This window comes from Stegodyphus dumicola, chromosome 5 (genome assembly GCF_044657685.1).
Source record: "Stegodyphus dumicola isolate Sdum_Otavi_A_Nest chromosome 5, ASM4465768v1".
NCBI lineage: Eukaryota > Metazoa > Arthropoda > Arachnida > Araneae > Eresidae > Stegodyphus > Stegodyphus dumicola.
In genome coordinates, this window is record NC_140772.1 from 183,049,378 (window position 1) to 183,072,281 (window position 22,904).

A 22,904-nucleotide genomic window follows, 5' to 3' on the forward strand; every position below is an offset into this window, starting at 1 on the left:
GCGAAAAATATGCATAAGACGTGCAATGTGAAAAACATACATTGATGCAAATTCTTCATTATTTAATTTCTTTAAATATAGTACAGGGCGATAATATTTGGTGGCAACAATTTCAAAAGTGATTCAAAGCAAAATCCCGTTTGGAGACCCAAAATCCTTTCTGAGCTAATAAAAATATATCTGAGCTTTGTAAAAAAAATTCAAGTGCTGCACTAGGGAACTTTGAACGAAATTTGATTTCGCAATCCACACGAATAAAAATAAATGACGAAATTAAAATTAAAAGATTCAAATTATTAATTTATCTGCATATGAAGTCGGGAATTTCTGCTGTTTGTTACTGAAGCTTGGAATAATCGAGTGATAAATTAAAATTCATTATGGATCATAAAAGATAATTTTAATTAGTTGGTTAAAAGTAAATATCAAATTTAAGTATATTTAAGCAGAGAATAAGTATAATCTTCACTCATATGACACTAAATGGCTACTTGATCTCCCGTCATAAAGTTTTATTTTTCTCCTTGCAGAGTGAAGCTGGCGACCTAAAAATACTCTGGCTCTTAACGCGGCATGGTGGCTAGACTTACAACAACACGATGTCCTATTTCACTTTAACCTTCTTATAAGGACAGGATGATGCTCTTTTTTGTCTCTCGAAGAAGGATAGCTTCAATGCTAGAAACGCGTGACATATAAATGCCTCGAGTCTTATTTCCAAACAGATTAATCTTCTTCGCCTCTGAGTCATGATTTCAATACATGAAGAGTTTACAAATAAGATTATCATTTTTATTGAAAGAAGAAACGAGCTAGATTTCAGATTTCAGCATATAGGTTTAAACTGGAAATGTGACTAAAGAATTACAAAAAGAACATAGTTTCATAGGAAACGAATAATTAGAAGCTTATTCAGTGTGAGTGATATACATTTAAGGTGGAACAAGCTGTAAAAAATGTTAATATTTCTAGTAATATTTAGTAAGCTAAGTGGACGTTGCTTTCAAATCAATTTAGAAGCATATTCGAGTTTAAATTTCTGAAATTTGAAAACAATTATCTATCTTTTCGGAAACTAAATTCTTTATGTTTGTTTTAAATTAAAATTCAAAAGCAATAAGTTATTAATAAATCAGCAATTAAGGAAAGAAAACTACGTTACTTATTTCCTTTCATTCCATTTAGATTTTATCATACTTTGTGATAAGTGGCAGTCGCATATCGTTGACTTAATTCTAGAAATTAAAAAAAAAAAAAAAAAAAAAAATTTCTGATCTAGACACCCCATACTTCCTCGTATGGCCTATTAAATTATCATATAGCAAATTTTGAAATTAAATATACGGTCCATTTTTGTCGTACGGGAGTCAAACTGCTTCTAATTTTATTTTTTAATAACGAATATAAAACTTTCTCTAATATAAATATAGGAACCGGGAGATGGCAGTAAAAATTAGATTTCGTTGTTTGTGAAAATTTTTTTTTTTTTTTTTTTAATTTGACATTGCCAATACAGTAATTAAGTTTACGTCATTTGAAACATTTCTGTGATTGGAAGTATATGACTACGATCAGCGATTGCGAAAGCAAAGGCCGGGTAAAGCTTTATACAAAGTGAAAAATATGTAAATCAAAAGATAAGATAAAATAAAGATAAAAATCAAGATAAAAAATATGTAAATCAAAATTATAATTTAAATTAACGGCAACCCCTTAATTCTAAAAATCGTAATAATTTCTCTGGATTTCGTCATTTCTAGATTAATCTATGCCACAAAGCTTGCGTAACGCTGATGACGTAGTTATTTCGGAACCTAAACCCTAAGAACTGAAACCTTAACCCAAAACCTTTCTCTTAACCAGACCGCCATATATTGATATTTTAAATGAACAGTTAGCTTGCCGCTCTGTTACCCTTTGGGCGCTGTTTCATTTTGTCATTTTGCTGTGTTTTGTCGTGTTGCTAACTACGCCGTTATTTAAAATTTCATACTCTATATAAAATTGCTGTGTGCGTATTGTGTTCATGATCATGTGTAATAAAAATATAGTTTCGATAATGAATTCGTGTCCAGCAATAGAGATTGTACTCGACTGTCTACAAGTCTCTGCTTCGAATGTCATCTTTCTGTCTTTCTAATGCAGCAGTCTCTTTAAGTTATAACACTGAGAACCAACGTCAATCCGTTGCAGCTTACTCGAAGTTTTTATCACATATATACACTTCTGGTATTACCGATCGCAATAGAAATGGTGGCGTATAACTTGATGTTATAGCAGTTCCAAATACAAATAATTTCAATGTTCTACGGCTAATTGTTCGTGAGTTATGCCAGATACATACGTTCGTACGTACGTACAGACATCATGTAGAAATTCATTTTGAATCTATTTTAAATTTGTTTTGCAATCCGTTTTGCAGAAACCAGTCTTCCTTTATTATTTCCGTAGGTGCAGACGTGAAGCAAATAAATAAATAAATAAATATTTTTTAGGAAAGTAGTCAAAATAGGTCGGGAACTGTCAAAATGGATATTTCTATTGAAATATGATACCCGAAATTTTTCGAAATTACAATACTTTTGATTAAAATGCAGTTCTTCGTATGAAGTAGTAAAAAATTAATTTTTAGTTGGCAGCTTTAAAATTAATATTTTTATAGGAATGACAAAAAAAAACAATCGTATTAGTTTTTTATTAAATCAAAATTTTCCACTTCGTATGGCTGAAAAGAAGGAAATACATTAATTTTATCATGCATAAAATAAATAATGCTCTAGCAAGTAACAGGAAAAGTGTACGAAAGTTTGAAATTAAAAATTTGACAAAATTTGAGCTTAGATTGATACTGTTTGCAAAGAAAAACTCTAAATCCTAAGAAGGAGATGGATGAGTATTTCTCCTTCATTGAGCCTAAAAAACTATTTTTTGTTGTCCCACGAAAAGGTTAGTGATATGGTAATTTCTCTCCAAAAACATTGTAAAGCTGAATTTTACCTAATTTTCAAAAATGCAGTGTTCTTTTATTTCCTTATACACTTTTCTATCTGATAATAGAGTTCATCTGAAATAAAAAGTGCTTTAATATACACTGTTGGCCATTAAAATTGCAAAACCAGGAAGAAATGATCCGACGAACGTCAAAATCACATGAAAGGAAGAAGATGTTAGGATATGTAAATGATTAGTATTTCAGTTCATTAAGACGACGCAGGAGGAAAAAACGTCTGAAGCACTACCTAAGAGAAAACTTGTATAGTGTTTTCTCATTCTGAATCTCATTCATATTGCTTTGTAAGGTTGGAGTTTGCTAAGAATATCGTGTTATGACTCGAATAAAATGAAGAAATGTTTACCATCAAATGTCACAATTCGATACAGACAGGATCGTAGCCTATCGAGAGTGTGGATTATCATTCCATGATATCGTCCTATACATTCAACCACTGTCATACGAATTGGAACCAATGTTTTGCTTAAAGTCATATTGAACGGCATGCAGGATCTCAACGCTCTCCCATGACTAACGCTCGAGAGGAGAGAAACAATAAAGACATATTGCCCTGCAAAATTGTACAATCACATCATGGGCTATTAGTCTCGCAGCAGGCCCAGTATCTGCTCATAGGGTGCTTTGACGTTTGCAGCAGCGTGGACTATCAGCACGGCGACCATTACTTCGGCTTCCTTGACAATGCATCATAGAGAGAGACGACGACTCTGGTACGTCGAACTTCAAAGCTGGATACAGGAGTGGCACAATGTCGTATTTTCAGACTACTTTCGGTTCTGCGTGCAATATTCTGACGGCCGTATACGTGTCTGGAGGGTCTGAGGAAACCGCACGTCGCCTGCTTCCATACGATATCGGCATAGAGGCTCTGCATCTGGTGTGATGGTTTGGGCAGTTTCGCATTAATGCACAAGTCAGTGTATCATTTTTATTAATGTATAGGTGTTAAAGCTTTCATTTCTAATAATGTATACATAGCCATGTAGGATAATTTATGTTCATGTATTTTTATTAATCGTCATCTTTCATATTTATCTAAAAGTATCATCTTCAGTGTATTGTTCTAGCATTAATGTTTAAGTGTACCACTTCTACTAATGTATGTATAGCCACGTAGGACGCTACATGATACAGCTCTCGCAATGATGCACAAGTATCACACTCAGTGCAACATTTCTGTGAACGTACAGGTGTTTAAAATGTCTCATTTCTATTCATGTACGCATAGCGCGCAGTAGGATAATACATGATTATGTGTTATCATTAATCGTCATCTTTCGTATTAATGTGCAAATTTCATTGTCAGTGTTCCATTTCTATTAATGTATAAATGCATCATTTACCATGTATAAATGTATATTAATGTATAAGTGTATCATTCCTACTACTGTATGTATAGCCACTTAGGATGATACACGATTACGTGTTACCATTATTCTTCATCTATTGTATAATGTACAAGTGCCATTTTCAGTATTTCATTTGCATTAATGTATAAGTGTTTAAGTGTATCATTTGTTCTAATATATATATATATAGCCACGTAAGGTGATACACGATTATGTGTAATCATTAATTGTCATCGTTCACACTGATGCACAATTTTCATTCTTAGTGTATCATTTCTGTCAACGTATAGGTGTGTATGTATCATTTTTATTGATGTGTGCATAGCCCAGTAGAATAATGCATGATTATGTGTTTTCATTTATCTCCATCATTCGTATTATTGTGCATGTGTCGTTATCAGAATAGCATTGCTATTAATGTATAAGTGTTTATGCATATCATTTCTAGTAGTTTATGTATAGTCATACAGGATGACACACGATTACGTGTATTCATTAATTGCCATCTTCTGCATTAATGCACCAGTTGCATTATCAGTGTATCATTTCTTTTAATGTATAAGTGTTTATTGTTTGCCTATCTCATTAACCACTTAGACCAATATACATATGTATCCAATGTAGCTATACCAGCCAATGTACCTATGTACGAAACTTTTGATTAATTTTATACTAAAGCATATATGCATACGCACCTGTTTTGGCCACGTCAAAACTTCATATTCTCCATTAATATATTCCCGATGCAGCCCAGGTGCAGGTACCGGACGACACCCGATTTGTCATATAAAGCCGTCCGGGTGTACTGGCTCTGCATTCACCTGTCACCTGGCCTGCACGGTCTCCAGATCTGTCACCCATTCAAAACATCTGGTCATGGGTTGCTGAGAGACTGGCTCGTCACACCTCTCCAGCTAATACAGTTAATGAAGTGTGGTATAGACTTGAAGCAACATGGAATCAGTTGCCCGCTTCTGTCATTGAAGCCCAGTTCGAATCCATGCCTAACCGAGTAAGGTCCGTTTTAGCTCCCAGGGGTGTTCAAAGAGCTTGATTGGAATGGCTGCGTGAGAATTTTCATTTGAATAGTTATTTTTCCTTTGTTTCTTGAAAGCGTTTTTTCGCTTGTAATATGAATGTTTTTTTATAAATGTTTGTGCCTATGCATCCATTCTATACTTTATCACTCATTTTTTTATTGGTAACACAATAAAAGTCTTTATAACATAACTTTTGTACTTTTTAACTCAGTGAATAATTAATTTTGAGTTCATTAAAATTTATACATCGGTAATCTAAAATATATACGAATATTTGTATGTACTCTATGACTCTTTATATAGTATTAAAACTGAAATCTGCAAGAACAAATTAAAAGTCCGTAAGTCTTCCTTTTTTAAACGTTACGAAATATATGCATTGAAATAATATAATTATCTTATAAGGTATTTTTCCCGCCTTCGTGTTGTAATGGCCAGCACACTCGGCGTGTACTCGAGAGGTCTGAAGTTCGAGTTCCGGCGAGGGCATTGCTCATTTTTCATGTCTTCTGCTTCGAAATATTCTAATGTCTCTAATCTACGTAATTCTAAGGTTGAATTCAACTAGGACTTATAAGGAAAATTATCGCAAATAAACAAAAAATTTTTAAACATGTATTACTATTTTTTTAACTTAAGTTTGAAGAACATCGAAAAGCGTTATATACACTTTTTTTTAATAACAGAACTGACTATTTAGCCAGAAAAATATGAATGATGTATCGCTATGAAGTGTCAATGAAAATTACAAAATTTTATTTCCTGTTTAAATTTTTAGCTCTTATTTTCTGTAATAATATTCATATGTTCACATTTGTACAAATTTCAAAAGATATTAAACTAAGGAGAAAGATTTAAGATTCTAAATGGAAATAAATATGCTTAACTTAGTATTACTATCCCCATAAAATATTATCTGAAAGACAGTATTAGTCTCTCATAGTACTGGTACATGACCGGAGAGTCTGGTCATCAAGACCTATCTTTACCGAGAAATAGGATAATTGCGAACATATCACAACGAGATTTTCAATTACTAAAAGTTGTTGCAATAGAGTAGTGCGAAATCGTAAAAAGTACAATGTTGGCTTTTCGGGAATTACGTCTCAAAAATAGTTTCATCACTAAAATACAGCTGGTGAGTAGAAAGCGAACACTTGAACATTTGAAAGGCAGTACGAATAATTAGGGCAACATAGCAATCAAATACTATATTAAAAACGCAAAATTAAACACACACACAAACAAAAAAAAAATACAACACGTAATGATAGAGAATATATGCAACAGGAACTAATGCGAGAAACTGAAAAATATGTTCTACAAATTAGTTCTACAAAGGGTACAGCTATTAAAGATATCTTCAAATATATTGAATAATACAAACATTTTATCTGTTGACGATTAGCCACTTCTATCCTCATCCATTCTGCCCGAAATGTCTTTAAGTACATCCAGAATTTAAAACTACTCAAAACATTTTCTTACTTTATTAACGATTTAAAAAATGTCAGCAGAAATGCTCTGGGTGCTTTTTTAAGAGTTTTTTTTTTTTTTTTTTTTTTTTTGAATTCTGGGCCTTTCAACTGCTTTCTAGTATAAAGTGACCACACATCCCGATTTTGGCGGGACAGTCCCGCTTTTTGGAGGAGTGTCCCACGTCCCGCCAATTTTTTAAAATGTCCCGCTTTTTTAGAAAACATCTGCATTTCTTATTTTAAATGTACTGTAAAAATATATTACCTATTATTTATTAATTATTATAGTGAATATAAAGAAATAAAAAAGCACATAAAATGCATGCAGAGTAAACTAAATTAGGTGATGTAACGAGTTAGATTTACTCGGTGGTGTTTGATCATTGTCGTTACGTTTCGTCAAGGAATATGTGTTGTTAACGGAGGAACAGCTAACATTAGTTGAAGGGCTATTTGCTTTCGACACCATAAACCATAATCAAAGTTTCAGATCAATTGATTCTAAGTCGCAAATGATCAAACATTGTACGACAAAAAATATCCATATGCAAGGATAAAAATCGAAGCAATTATTTGTAATGTTTTTTCACCATATTCGTTTTCACAATTGCAGAAAGAATTAGATAAATGCACATTTATATCCATATATTATGATGTTTCCAACCACAAAGATTTAAAATTATTTCCCAAAACTGTTAGAGACTTTTTGATCCATAAACAGGAATTAAAATCAGAATATTAGATTTTGTTTCACTGCCGGGCGAAACTTCATAAGTAATTTTTGATTCAATAAGTACTATTTTAAAAAAGAATAATTTGAACAATAAAATTATTGCCTATCGTGAGGATAACACTAAAGCACATTTTGGTGGAAAAGCTAGAAGAGGCATCAATAACATTTTCACGAAACTTAACGAACCGTTTGAACCAAAAAATTATTCAAGTAGGTTGTGCAGCGCACATTCTGACCAATATTATTCACACAGCATCTGACTTACTTGTCATTTCCCGAGGTTAAATTCAGTAGCCTCAGTAAATGAAGATAAGCTTAAGAATTATGAAGTTGGCTTGAAAAAACTGCATTTTGAGTTAGAACGCAAATTTCGAGATTTCACTGCCATTCAAACAGAAATGAATATTTTTACCATGCCTTTCAACGTGAATTGTGAAGCAGTGAGGTCAGATTTGCAACTTGAATTAATTGAATTACAATCTAACATTCATCTCAAGCAGTTGTTTCTAAATATGCCAAAGTTAGTTTTACAAATCATTATCGAAAGTAAGATTCCCAAATTTAATATCTCACGTCCATAAAATCAGTGCTATGTTTGCTTCATCTTATATATGTGAACAAATGTTTTCAACTATGAACCTTAAAAAGAATTATTTCAGAAGTAGACTGACAAATGAGCATTTAGCCTCGCTCCTTAGAATCAGTACATCTCACTTCAAACCTCAATATAAGGAGCTTTTAAAAATGAAATTGCAATTTCATTCATCTCATTAACATATTTAAATTGTAATACATATTGCTTTTAAAATTTTTAGAAAAATTTATCTTGGCCCGCCAAATTCTTTTTATTTTATTATTTATTTATTTTTTTTTCCCCGATTTTTGGCCCGCCACCAAAAAGGTTTGCCCATCCCTGCAATATACCATGCAGTTATTTGCCCAAAAGGGCTACCAGTCTCTAAACACAATTTTGCGTTGTTTTACTTTTCATTCGAGTCTATTGCCATTCGGCAAAATATAATGTATTTATCTTTCAGATTTAATCTGTCTATTATTGAAGAAAAAACTAAGCTATTTAAAAGCAATAGATGCAGTTCTTAATAACATTATTGTTCTACTTTTTAATCTCATTGAATTAAATGAAAATGCATTTAATACATGATGTTAAAAACAAGAAATACTTTTGTAGAATACTTTTAAATACGTTTTGTACTTATATATCTTTCCCTTTTTCAAAGACACTGGAGACATATAATATTCCCCTGGTAGTTCAAATCAATTGTTTCTGAAGCTTTTCTGATCGCGAAACACTTTTTCAATCCGAAAATTTTTAAGGATTACTTGAGTAAATTTAGGTTTTTAGTTATTAAAAAAAGTTAAACACAGTTATATTAGATAAACAAAATAAACAATTTTTCCAATTTTTATATTATACATCCAAAAAAATGCTTTTCAATCGTTAATTTTACAAAAAACAAAAAAAAAAAAAAAAAAAAATTAAATGAAGCAAACAATATAAAAAAAAAATAAAATACAATTACTTCGTTGTGTTTGAGCCTTCGAATTACAGATTGCATTAATGTCAAGCATAACGTTAGAAACTTGAATTCTTATATTCGATGCAGCATCAAAGTTTCCATATTTGAATTTTATTGCAGTATAATATGAAAAATCCGTTTCACAACAACACGTTTTCACAAAAGGAAGAAAAATGTAAGTAGGATATTCTTCAAACAAATTTATACAAAACTTTTTAATGACAGTTCTTTAAATATTTATTTTACGTCAGAATCAGTTGTCAAACCAAATAACTTTTGCGAAATCAACTGTGTTCATTATTTGTCGGCTTAACTATGTGTAACATGTATACGAATTAATTTCCCTTAGAAAGAGCCTTCACGAAAGCATCCTTCGCCTTAGGCAGATAACCCTAGTGTGCTTTGCCATGGTCAACTAAACCAAACCAACTAAGTCTGTCAGTTTAGCGGCAATCGTAATAGGATTTCAAATTCAAGAATTGTCTTCCTGGCACTATGAGAAATATCGACCAAGGATTGATTGCAAGTTTTGCAAATGTTGTAATACGTACTTCATTGTTAACTTCACTGTCTATATATGAGCTTTCTTCATTTAAAATATCCTCCAAGGAAGAAAAACAGTCAAATTTATTGTCTTTTAGTGAAGCAATTCACAATACCAATTACATTTAGTTAATATTTCTTTTAAAAAAGCAACATTCATTAACCATGCAAGATTTATTGAAAATTTGCTAAAAAATTTGTTTTATACTGTTTGATGAAAAGTTGTCAAATTTTTTGATGAAAAGCAATAGTTCAAATAATCTTGACAATATTTTTCGTAGGAATTGTCACCTTACTTCAGTTGTAGAGACATTAGGTATTTTGGTGGCGAGAGAGAGATGAAAAATGAGCAAACGCCTTCGCCGGGAATCGAACCGCGGACCTCTAGAATACCTGCCCAGCATGCAGAACCACTACACCACGAAGGCACGATAGGAAGGTGGGATAAATAACTTACAGTCTTCAATAAAAGTGCAGTATGTCGGTTACCTATTTTATGCCGTAAACTTTTAAATTATTTGCACTAGAGTTGTCCAGATTTTATATAGTTGTTCATTTTTACAGCTCTGTCTAAATTACTTCTAAAATATACACATTTTTAATAGTGCCTGTGTATATGAAAAGCAGTGCTTTTGTATTGCAATGTAAATATTTTCAAAATGCGCGTCATAACCCCTTCATCTTGCCCACCATTGCTTTACAAACCCTGGTACACTTTTCCCAAACAAGTTTGCTTTTATAACTGTAATTATTCATGCAACTAAATATACATTCTTCAGTTACTCTTTGTTGGAGGTATTCGGAAAAGAGTAAATACTCTTATGTGCTGTTATAATAAACTTAGCGGAAAAATGCCAGTCAACATACAGTCCTTCGATATCTGTTGACTCGTCCATTCGTAAAACAAATTCGTCGCAAAATTTAAGTAGGTTCATGAGCTCTTTCTGTTTATCAGTGGAAAGATCAGCAATGCGGCGTGACACAACAGTGCGACCTGTTACTAGATAATTTGTGCTGAATCAGATTTGTTAACTTCTGGCTTCAGCGTTTAAACATGCAGATCACTTTCGCTTAAGAGGCGTCTCTCCGTTCGTATGAGTTTCACCAAGAATGTCTGGTGAAAAACTGGCACCCTGTGAAACATTGTGTTTTTGTTATAAATACTGTGTTAGTTATCTGAAGTTCAAGTTTACATTGTTTTCATTTCATTTCATTTCCAAAAACGAATGTGAACAACGCAGCAGAAAATCTACAAATGCAATTGATAAATTACAGTGTAACATAAATCTTATTGAAAGTTTCATTACCTTTTATTCATTGTTGTCAAAAAATAAATAAACGCACTTAGGAACTTTTGCGCTAAGAATAATCGTTTTATTTGGGTATACATTTATATGCTAACAGCTTTTTCTACAGTTGAAAATTGATAAAAGAAGAATTCGACTGACCGGATGGTCAACTACAATCCATGATGAAGCTAATTTTCAATAATTTCTCACCAAAGCTACTAACTTTCTCAGAATTTAATACCACCAAGCGTCTAGCTGTAGTAAGAAATAAAGAATTTGTAATTACTTGTTAGTCCAAAGGGACAATTTGCCCTGAAGGACTATTAATTTCGTTTTAGCATTTTTTGCGTCAAAAATTTTAAAAGGCTGTATCACTTTTCAAATCGTTGCTACCATATATTATCGGCCCTGTCTTATATTTAAGAGGCTCGGTGGCGCAGTGGCTAGCGCATTGCGCAGCAGCACCACAGGTCCGGGGTTCCATACCCGGGCTGGCCAAGGTCGACTCAGCCTTTCATCCCTTGGTTTCCATCACTTGGGTTGATAAAATGAGTACCAAATTCGCTTGGGGACTAAACACTAGTGGTCCTGCGACAAGCTGACCACTTGTTCATGGCATGTGCTTACGCACTCCGGGGCCCACGGTCAAGAAAGCAGATTTCAAGCACTGCCGGCATTGGCCCATTACGGCTGTTACGCTAGTGAGTTTAGTTTAGTCTTATATTTAAAAAAATTTAAATAATGAAGAATCTGAACAAATGTATATATGTTTCTCGCCTTGTGATAAAACAACGGTACCTAGAGCCATCCAATTTTGAATGACGTAATCTTCCATAGAATATGGGCATGTGGAAACCCTAATTTCAATTTGAAATTTGTTTTATTGTCGATTTCAGATTTTGTAACACTTTTAACAAATTTTCGATTAGCAAACTCACCGATCTCAAAGCGATCAATGGCATCACTGTACGTGGAAAAAAAAAAAAAAAAAAAAAAAAAAGAACCCTGGCCACTCAGTTGCTTTTAGACTAAGCGTGCGACCCGCAAGCAATATGGATTTGATACTACTAAGCTTCGCCATTACGTCCAAATGAGTTCATTCACACGTTAGGATGCCTCTGTTGTCATTTCTTTAGCATTAAAAGTCTTTACTCGGCCTTCATTCTCGTAGTCGTTGGTTGAAGTCATATACTTCCAAATACAAAAGTGTTTTGAATAACGAAAATATTCATGTTTGGGCAATGTCAAATTTTTTTTTAAAAAAGTTAATTTTGGGCAAATAACAAAAATCTAACTTTTAACGCAGTCTCCCGGTTCCTATACTTATACTTGGGAAAGTTTTATATTCGTTGCGAAAAAATATATATAAGAAGTTTGACTCCCGTGAGACAAAAATTGAACAGGATATTTAATTTCAAAATTTTATATTTTTGATATCATCTTCAATTTGCCTTGAGGGATCGGTTAATTATTAAGTTAGAATAATTCGAGGAAATAAACTTAAGTGAAATGCATCAAAAATATGTATAATTTAATAGGCTGTACAAGGAAGTTGTGTGTTGTCCACGTCAGATCTTTCAGCTTTTTAGTAACGGATTTTCACAAATTAAATTGAGTTTACTTTTCGTACATCAGATTTTCTGTCAATTTAATGAAATATATTTAGCATAAAAGGATCGTATGGTTACAAAATTATCTTCAGATATTATGGTTATTTTGGTAAATTCGTGTTTCTGACATTATATTCATGAGCTATTTCTTGACTGTGTACAGGATATTCCGACTTAAATGCAATGTTCCGCTTCACTATATAGCGGAAAATATTTCGGATTCTGCGATTAGTGGATAGGAATGTTTCAAGTTTCCCTCCATATAGGATTGAAAACTTTGAATCCATTTTGTGGATTGAAAATAGAATAAAGATCTGCAACAGTTGAAAAAATGCAACATTGGTTCGAGAATGAAACTGAAATTTATACAAAAGACTGAAATTTATACACGGTCCGTTCCTTAAAAACATATGGAAAGGCATATGAAAAACAGTTACAGCTAACTTTTTTTGTTGTTTTAACATTATTATTAAACATCGCTTTCTTCGCAGTTACGCAACATAAAGTTCAACAGCAAAATCAGAGTTTTTAAAAGCAGTATATCTTTAGAATTCCCGATAGGATGCTAAGCGTTGCCAAACATTTTTTCCAGGCTTTTGTTACTAGTTCATCACATCAATGTTCAATTTTCTTAATAAGATGAATTACTGGAGATGAATGGATCTTGAAACGTTGGATACCTTAAAAACTTGTAATTCCAATAAAAGTTCTTTTCCGTCTTCTCTATTGTATTTTCATTGGTCACTTACAATGCTCCTCTCCACAAACATTATTCGCCGTCAATTTTCGTCATACGTTATGGTTCCATAGCCGTTTTATGGTTTTTCAATGTGTTGACCAATTTGCCCATTGTTCACTGTAACAGTAATCCTGAAAGCCCTATTTTTTTAAATCATTACAATCTCCAGTGCATACCTTCAGATAACAATATCTGAAATTTTATTTAGATTAGATGAGTGGACAGGTCGTTAAGTATTCACATATCTGGGAAGTTTTCTCGTGACCACGCTATGTAATAACGGAATGTGTATGTAATAAGAGAAATGTATTCTGTGGGGGCATAGAAAAGAAGAGGATGACACTGAATGCCTGTTGATCATCTTTATGTAGGAATAATTCTCCAGAATGTTATTGAAGCAAGCAGTATACAGCTGAATTGGCGCGTGGCGGGCGCGCGTATTATATTAATTAAAAGCATATGTTCACAGCAATATAATTGGTGATAGCGCAAGAACGATAATTGTCTGCACCATAACTTGACAAAAGCAGGTGTGAGAAGACGTATCTCAGTTGCCACCTGCCTTGAAATGTTATATTTCAACTGCAGTTTCTTGACGAAAGCGGTCATTTGCTATTTAAAACTCCCTAACGAATGAGGTTAGTAAGGATGTTCAGTGCCAACCTAGATGCAAGAAAAAGAACAATAGCTATCGTCTTCATTCATGATGCTTAGCATTTGACGGATTCTACTGCAAATAAAATCATATCCATAATCGTTGCGCTTTACAGTCAAATGAATTTTGAACTGGAAGGAATCTAAGGGTAAAGTCAAATTTGAAGAACGGGTTCGAATCGATGCAAAAATTGAAAACTGTATTCTTTGAAATTTTCTGTCAATGCGGAAAAACTAGTCGAAGAATCACCTGAAATTTTAGGTGCAAAATTTTGTCTCAGTTGTATACTGTTGAAAATAGAAATCTACAGAAAAAAAGGAATGCCCTCCGCTTCATAATGGTGAAATAATTAATAAATTTTTAGAAGAGTAAAAAATTATGCTACTACTCTGCGAAGAGTTCAAAACGTCGAACCTAGTTCAGCTGAAAAAGTAAAAAGCTGAAAAAGCTAGTTCAGTATTCACCGTTGAATGCCCGAACAATCTATCATTTACCTGTCTAATCACCAAGAACATTACTCAGCACCCCCAAATACACTCGCAAGAGGAGCAGATGCTTCATTCACGTTTTAACGAATGCCACGGGAGACGAATTAGAGGGTCTGCACCCTCTTTGTCTATCAACATCTTACAAGAAGACTTTTGGCTAAACAATATTTCATGTGCCACTATCCCGCAAAGGCACTGTATACCACTTACAAGCATAAATGCATTCCTTGGGATTTGAACACGACCCAAAACCATGGAAACCCGCTCCCTTGTCTATAATAAAATAGTGCATTTCGTGCAATTTGAGCTACTCGTAGTTTCGATTATAAGAAACACCATTTAATTCCTTTTGAACCCAAGACTCGACTGCACTTGCAGGTGCAATTACGACGAGTAGGTACACTAAAAAGTAAAAGATAGGCACTGAAAAACAAAGGCTTGTTTCATCTATAAATGCAAGTACCATGATTAAAAGTACATACAGATGATATGATATAATAGGGTTGTTTTTTTCACAAAGCAATATTTTATAATCTCATGAAAGGAGTATAGTGTTCTAGTTTTCTAGTTTAAGCTGCCTACTTTTTATATAAGCAGTTTTAACTCTCGTGCCTTGGAAAGCGGAAAAAATGCACATAAAAACTTTAGTGCCACTTATTATTTTTAAGACTAAGAAGCTACTTTTCTACAACGTTGTTTTTCTATTTCTGAAAATATATAGACATCTAATTGGGCTTGGAAATATAGAAGTGTGAAGTGAAAAAAGGCGATGAATGCTTGTCAGGAAGTGAAAAAGAGCATCGCTTTCACAAGTGAATGTAGGCGTTCCACTTAACCATTTTAGGGTCAATAACATGGATGGAAAAGAAGATCTTTTCTAATATCATCTGTAAAAATCTTTCTAATATCACCTTTCACGAAAAAGGGGTTTCTCAATGATGATGTTATGTCGCTCCACGAACCTCTAGAAAATAATTCTTAGAAGGAAGACGAATTCTAAATTTTTTCGAATCTGAATCGTTAAGCTCCTGGAATATCATGAATCTCAAATCTTTCATTTAAGAATAAAAATCTGATGTACAAGCCACATGACTCCGTTTTACGGCCTATTAAATTATACACATTTTTGGCTGTACTTCATTTAAAATTATTTCCTCCAATTATTGTAACTTAAATAAATCCCTCGAGGCAAGTTAAACCAATCCCTCTATTCAGGTTGAAAATGACATCAAAAATTGCAAATTTTGAAATTAAATGTCTCTGATAATTTTTACCGTACGAGAGTTAAACTTCTTATATTTTAATTTTTTCAAAACGAGTATAAAACTTTCCAAATACAAACATAGGAATCGGGATGTAACATTAAAAGTTAGATTTCATTACTTGTCAAGAAAACCTTGAAAAATTTCATCAGTTAAAATATTTATGTAATTCGAAGCATTTGACTTCAACAAACGATTGCTAAAGTAAAGGCCGGGTAAGGAGATGGATATATGTGTATATAGTATATATATATATGTAAGATTAAGAAAATACGATAGCTGCCTTGAAAATAATTGGCGACCTCAAATTTAACGATTCTACATTTGGTGCTCTCCCTGTAAATTCATGTTCTCCCAAATTCGAGATCCTTCCTTCATTATATAACAACCTAAAATTAACCAGTCATAGCTTAGAGTACTTTTTGCATGTACTTAGTATAAATACCGCTCGCAAAATAAACTGTGTCATTCTATTCCTTTCCCTAAGAGCTGCTTTGAGACCCTCGCGCCGTTTTGCTTCTCAACTGCCTACGTTATTTCTTTCAAAAGAATGTACATAAAAATTTATTATATTTAATTATTGTTGCGTGCGTACGGGTTCGTTATGAAATGAATGCACAAGTCCGATGAAAAATGAACAAAAATTTATTATTATCACAACAGAAATACTTAAATTTTCTCAAATTATCATGCAGTATCACAATATCTCACAGTAGTTATCTTTTAACTACTTAAATGTACAATAGAACGTAATTCAAAACAGCTAAAGAACGCTAATCCGCGAATTCGCTACAATCAACAAGAGCAGTTTTCTAAACAACAACAAACTAAGCAGCAACTACTACGAACTGAGATGTTTTCCTCCTTTTACAAGATTTTAAAATCACGCGCTAGAATTTTCCAGTACTTTCCCGAAATCAAAAAGAGATATTTATTTATTTAATGCACGCGCTCTTGTATTTTCAATTTTCCGGCTTAGCTTTCTTTTAATATTCGTCACGCGCTGCACTGCGCGAGAAATAAAACCATTTAATTTATAATTGAACTAACATTAGCTTTTTAAATAGCAAATTCGTAACATTATGATTGAATAAGTGTCTGCCAGATTAATTGGATATGTGTGAAAATAAAGATTGCTGATTTGTCGGAATCTAGTTTTGTCATCTTCGTCTCTTCTTACCACTCTACTAGCACGACTACGCATCAAAATTATTACATATATGTTATTATAAAAACCCTAAGTCTGGTAAATCCTAGGCTTTAAAGGTTTTACCAAAGTCGCTTGTTAAAAGCTAGGTAGCGCCACTATCTGCTGAAAAATCAGAAATCCTGTATTACGCTACACTTGATGAAGTCTTCAACGTCATACACGACGCTCATACCGAAGTTGGCCATGGTAGAAGAACACGTATGATTAATAAACTGAATCCTAATTACAAGAATGTAACAGTAAAAGCACAAAAAGAAAATCCTTTTCATGTCATTGAGAGATGTAATATAAAAGAAAGAAATGAAGTATAATGAAAAATTGCAGCTCTTCAGCAGAATTACATTTATTAAGAAAATATATTTCACAGATCTAATTTAAACTCTTGATTTTCATGTTCATTTTTTGAGTGTAAGGTGACAAAATTCGTGTGAGTAAAAACCCAGATTGGGCCGCTACTGCGCTAGTAAGGTTACTCCACTCTAGTCACTGGTTTGCATTTAGTTAGGTTGCATATGAACCTGCACACGAAAAAAATATTATAAAGGCACATTTATTATAAATCTAGAAGAAGCTTTATTTAATAATAAAATAATGACAATTGACAATTAATACCGAATGCATAGAAGCAGTTATTTAGAAAGTAAGCTATTATCCTTATTACATGAGGATCTTGCTAGCGGCAGGAGTCTCTCTAGCCGAGAGTCTTAGAGCGTTCTTAGTACTTGCTCTGTCCGGAACATTTTGCAGACTGAATTAGTCACGCTCTTTTAATTTTCGGGTTGTATTTTACGTACTCTAATTCAGAGGAGTTGCAAAATCATTGGTTGGTCAGCATCCTGAACGCGACAGGCTTTGATGATAGACAGAGTGCATATCGTTAAAAATCTCCTAGCATTGGGCGTGAAGTTATGGCCTATTATAATAAAAGACGATTAGTTTAATTGGACTAAGCTACTCCAGATGTTCAAAGAAGCCAACACTTGCTTGAAATCAGGTAAGATGGGAGTTTAAGATCGATGCTAACTAAACGTCAAAGATATTGAGACCCATAAGGAACTGACTGCACTTTTGTATGCAAAAGGTATAAAATCTCATTCATTCACTTTCCCCGAAAATAAAACTATTAAGGCTATGATTTGCAGCCTGCTAAATGACACTCTTATACAGGATATTCCGAATGAATCCACAGCTTGCAGCTATCTTGTTATAAAAATGAATCAACTCTTTCGCTGATGAATGGAGATATATTTAACTTGCTAGTGTCCCTTGAAACCCTGCAACGATGGAATGAGAGAGAGAATTTCATCCTTACACACCTGCTCTCGTTCAAGTAGTATCATTTCGGGGTGGCAAAAGCCCGGTACGGTGTTTCCACTGCCATGCATGCACCATGCTCAGCCATGGTGCGTGCATGACCCGTCTTGTAAGAAATGTGGCGTGGGACATTTCTTGAAAGCCCCGAAAAGAAAAGCTGAAGTGCGCAAACTGTGGTTTGGCACGTAAAGCAACTACAGCGGATACTCGAAATCTCCGAAACCAAACGCACAGAATTCTCCATTCAAAGAATCGTCAGGAACAAGCCTTGTGCTGCTGCAATAATAGAAGACATTCCCAATGCCAGAAAAGTTTATGAAGATCTCAAGACACTAGTTAAAGCAATCAAGTCCTCTGGACTATGCAAGCTACACCTCAAGCACAGTCTCATAAACACAAATAGCACAATCTCAGTCTGGGCTGGCGCCAAAGCCTGTTTTCAGAATTCAGGGTATCACGGAGCAGCAAAATTTAGGGATGGCACAATTTTTAGAATTTAAGGGTAGTACTAGGCGCCAGAATTTTTAAAATTTACGGAGACACTGGGCAGCGGAATTTCATACTCGTTGAAACTGCACCAGGCGGCAAAGTGTTCAGCGTCAGCTCTGCCCTTTCCCTCTCAGCCCAACCTTGACTAATTTCATCAATACCTGTGTTCCCTTGAAATTGCTACTTTGGAACGCTAACAGCTTCAAGGATAAGTTGAATAATATTATTGACTTCATTATAAGAAACGAACTGGATATCTGTCTTATATGGTAAACTTTCGCCATCTCGAAGGCAATTTAAAAGAAAAGAACTACAGGTTCTACCGATGTGATTGGTTTCATTACAGAGGTGGTTCGGCACAGAGATATCTGTGGTTCGATTCTCGGCTAAGGCGTCGCTCATTTTTCATCTTACCTGCTTTCAAAAAAAAAAAAAAATATCCAATGTCTCTACAGTTGGCGCCCGAACTAAAAGGGGGTGGATGATGATTCTCCCCACCCAGGATTTGACGACTGGGTCCCCTAAAAACCACAGTCGCCCTTTAAAAAGAGGAGTACATAAGGTATTTCTCCCGCCTTCTTAGCGTGCCTTCGTGGTGTGGTGGTCTGCACGCTGGGCGCGTATTCCAGAGTTCCGTGGTTCGATTCCCGGCGACGTTGCTCATTTTTCCCTTCTCCTGCTTCGAAATAACCTAATGTCTCTACAAATTTTAAAAACAATTTTAATTTCTACCACTCTATTTGCTGTTATGATTCTTGCTTAAAGACATGTCCGTTCTTTTCACATTTGGTTATATTTTACGAGCCCTGTAAAAGTTGTTCTCAATATATTCGCAATTTACTGTATCAATTGATTCTTAATCAACTCACGTATTAGGGGCATCGAACCTTCAATCGGCTTTTTAACTTACGACTTTCCAAAACCTCTGTTGATTATAAGTAGCCTACTATCCTCCGATGAATTACCTACAGCATGAAATGTCAATATTCTCGCATTTTGTACATTATGCATATAATATTGTTACGAAATCCCCAGCTGCGGTAAGACAGCTTCCCCACAATGTGGGGTTGCCAGATTTGGTGCCAAATCGCCCGTTTGACGACAAAATTAGCGAAATGCCATAGACGGAGCGAGAATATTCTAGAACGAATTCTTATCGGTTTTTCCGAAAATTTCTCGAAGGTAGGCCAAAAGCTGTATATACTGTGCCTGTACACGGAATAGGGGAGTAATTTGAGTTCGGGTAGCAGTTAGAGTTCAGAGGTTAGCTTGAGAGACGTCGAACCGAGTCGGGAGCTGTACTTTAGCGCTTTGCCGTGAAGCTGTCTTCACCGTTGTAGCCTGAATGCTGTGCCGATTGTTTCAACATGTTTATTGTAGTTTTTCGATGCATGTAGACTTTGGAATTCTGCTCTGTAATACCGACGAATAAATTGTGTTTCGATTCTTTATCAAGCATTGTCGTCAGTCACTCTAAATCCACAAACCCGTAGAACTCAACGATATACTATATTCATGCAATATTTAATCTGTATCGTAAATCCAGGATATACAAAACGCTACTGAAAAAAATCACAGTGAAGATTAAATAATTTACAGTACTGTAATTAGAGTATTTATTACAACCTTAATAGGTTTACAAGTTCTATTTAAAATATTAATCGTCTCTCAGTCTATAATCACACTATTATTACCTCGTATGAAACAAAATGGAATAAATTAACAAATCCCATACAGCTGACATAAAAGAGAGCTTTCGGGATAGATTTGTGTATAATTTTATAAGAATAAAAGGTAAACTAGGTTAATAGCTATGTGTTTTTAAGTCCATGATAGCACTTAACCCTCAATTTTTTAACATTTATAATAAAGGGTGGTCCAAAATTACTGAGCGCTTTTCATATTTGGAAAAAAAAAAAAAAAAAAAAAGAACAAAATGAGGTGTGCGTACATGTTTATTTTTTTCTTGGAAAGACAATTTAAAATAGTTTTACACAACAAAATTTTAAAATTAAATAACTTTCAAATGAGGTTTATTTACGGCAAACAATTCAAATATGAAATGTGCTCAATAATTTTGAACCATCCTGTATATGTGTCGTTGAAACTATCACATACCTCCAAAACAAATTTCAAAGGTATTTATTAATAAAAAAATATTCCGGAAGCGAATCGCTTTGTTTAAGGATCCAAATGTACCTTTAGATTCAGTTTCCATGCTGCTGCGCTCTGTATATCCTTCAAAATGTTTTCTTAATATATTTTTGAATTTATTTTCCATTATTTTATTGTACATTGATGAATTACAGCATGCAGTTCAGCATTTTAATTTAACTTCCTAATGAATTTCCTAATTATTTTTAAATTAAATCTCACTTTCACAAAGTACCATACAATGCCAATGTTTCTGTATCTGTAGATACAGGAAACGGGCTTAAAGTCACAATTCCAAAACTATTTCGCTTAGTCGTAGTATCGATCACAATCGACTTTTGAACTTTTCCTGGGGCCATATGAAATGGCATTTGACAGATATCGCGTTCACGCACTAGTCTGCTGAGGTCAATGTTATTAGATCAGGAAATAGCTCATAGGAGCAGGCTGCTCGCTGCTGATTACACCAAGGGCAAGAGTCAAAGGGGCCTAACAAGGGAAGCTGCCGGAACGATAAATTCTCGAATAAATCCCTCTATTTCTTGCGTCAACAAGAATTCTGAGACGAAGAGAGGAAGTCCAAGGATGCTGTAATTCCGCGCTATTTGCTACGTGGCGCTTTTGGAACATTCCACCCACGATGACTCAAGAAACTACAGCAATCAAACAGCAGGAAAAGTAATTTATCGGAGAAGTAATTGAATGCTTGCTCTTGAGTGAAACGAATGATGCTTCATAACTCTTCATCTTCCGTATAAAGCCTTTGATTAGGTTTGGATTACAGTATGAAGAGGGGAAGTGTAACCAAAGAGAGGATATCGAGTTCCTTCATTTCGTCCTTTCGATAAATTTTCAGATTGTTAGAGCCAAAGTAGTTAAAATAGAGATGAAAGATGCAAGTCATATTTGTATTATAATATAAAGGAAAATTATTTCACTTCCATGCAAAGTTTGTAATTACTCATTTCCATTTCAAGTTCTCTCATTGGATTTAGTTCGTAAATCATCTAAAGTCATGGTAATAAAAAGAAATTAAACCCTTTTTTTTTTCAGTTACTCGTAAAATCTTGCCTAACATATAGCGTGAATATAACTTGAAGTACAGCTTAAGAAATTTAACTTACTATAATTTTCAATATTAGAAAGATGTTATATTTCAAGCTAGAGGAAGAAAGACGTCTCGTCTAAGGCCAATTTTTCCCTGCAGGCTCAGGTGAGAAGGGCAGAAGACAACAGTGGACTACCACTTTGTAAAGAAAATTTTCTTCTACTTACTTTAAAAAAAAAAAAAAAAAAAAACCTCCTTGAAAGCTAATTAATCACTCAGGTAGTTATTATCTTAATGATCAAATAATGTTATTATTGCAGTCCAATTCAAGCGACCAAAACTACATTTCAGTTATTTTACCAGACAAATTCATCTTGAAATCACAATTCTAGTCTTCCTGCTTCAGAAATTATTTCCTCTCGTGCATTCTGCTACAACCGCTTTGAGCATAAAAAAATACATAGCCATATCTTGAAAAAAAAATGAAAAAAAAAAACGTTTTTTGTGTGTTACCTTTATTCATTAAATATCATGTTCTTTGCACTTAAACCATAAAATTTAGTTTAATAGCAATGTCGTAAAATAATTTTAAAATGAACATATCTTTAGAATTTCCGATACACAGTTCGACGCGCTGGAGATAAAAAGGTTCCCCCCCCCCGTAGAGTGTTACCATTGCTCGTTTTTAAATCGTTGAGTTTGTTACTCAAAAATTCGTTAAAGTTTTACAAAATATGAAATCGATATAAAACAAATTCCAAATTTCAAATTTGGGAATTTAGATGCCCATATTCGCAGTAGGATTACGTCATTCAAAATTGGATGGCTCTAGATACCGTTCTTTTTATCACAGTGCGAGAAATATACATACATTTTTTCAGATTTTTCATTATTTAATTTCTTCAAATATAATGCAGGATGACATTTTGTGGCAACAGTTTGAAAAGTGAAC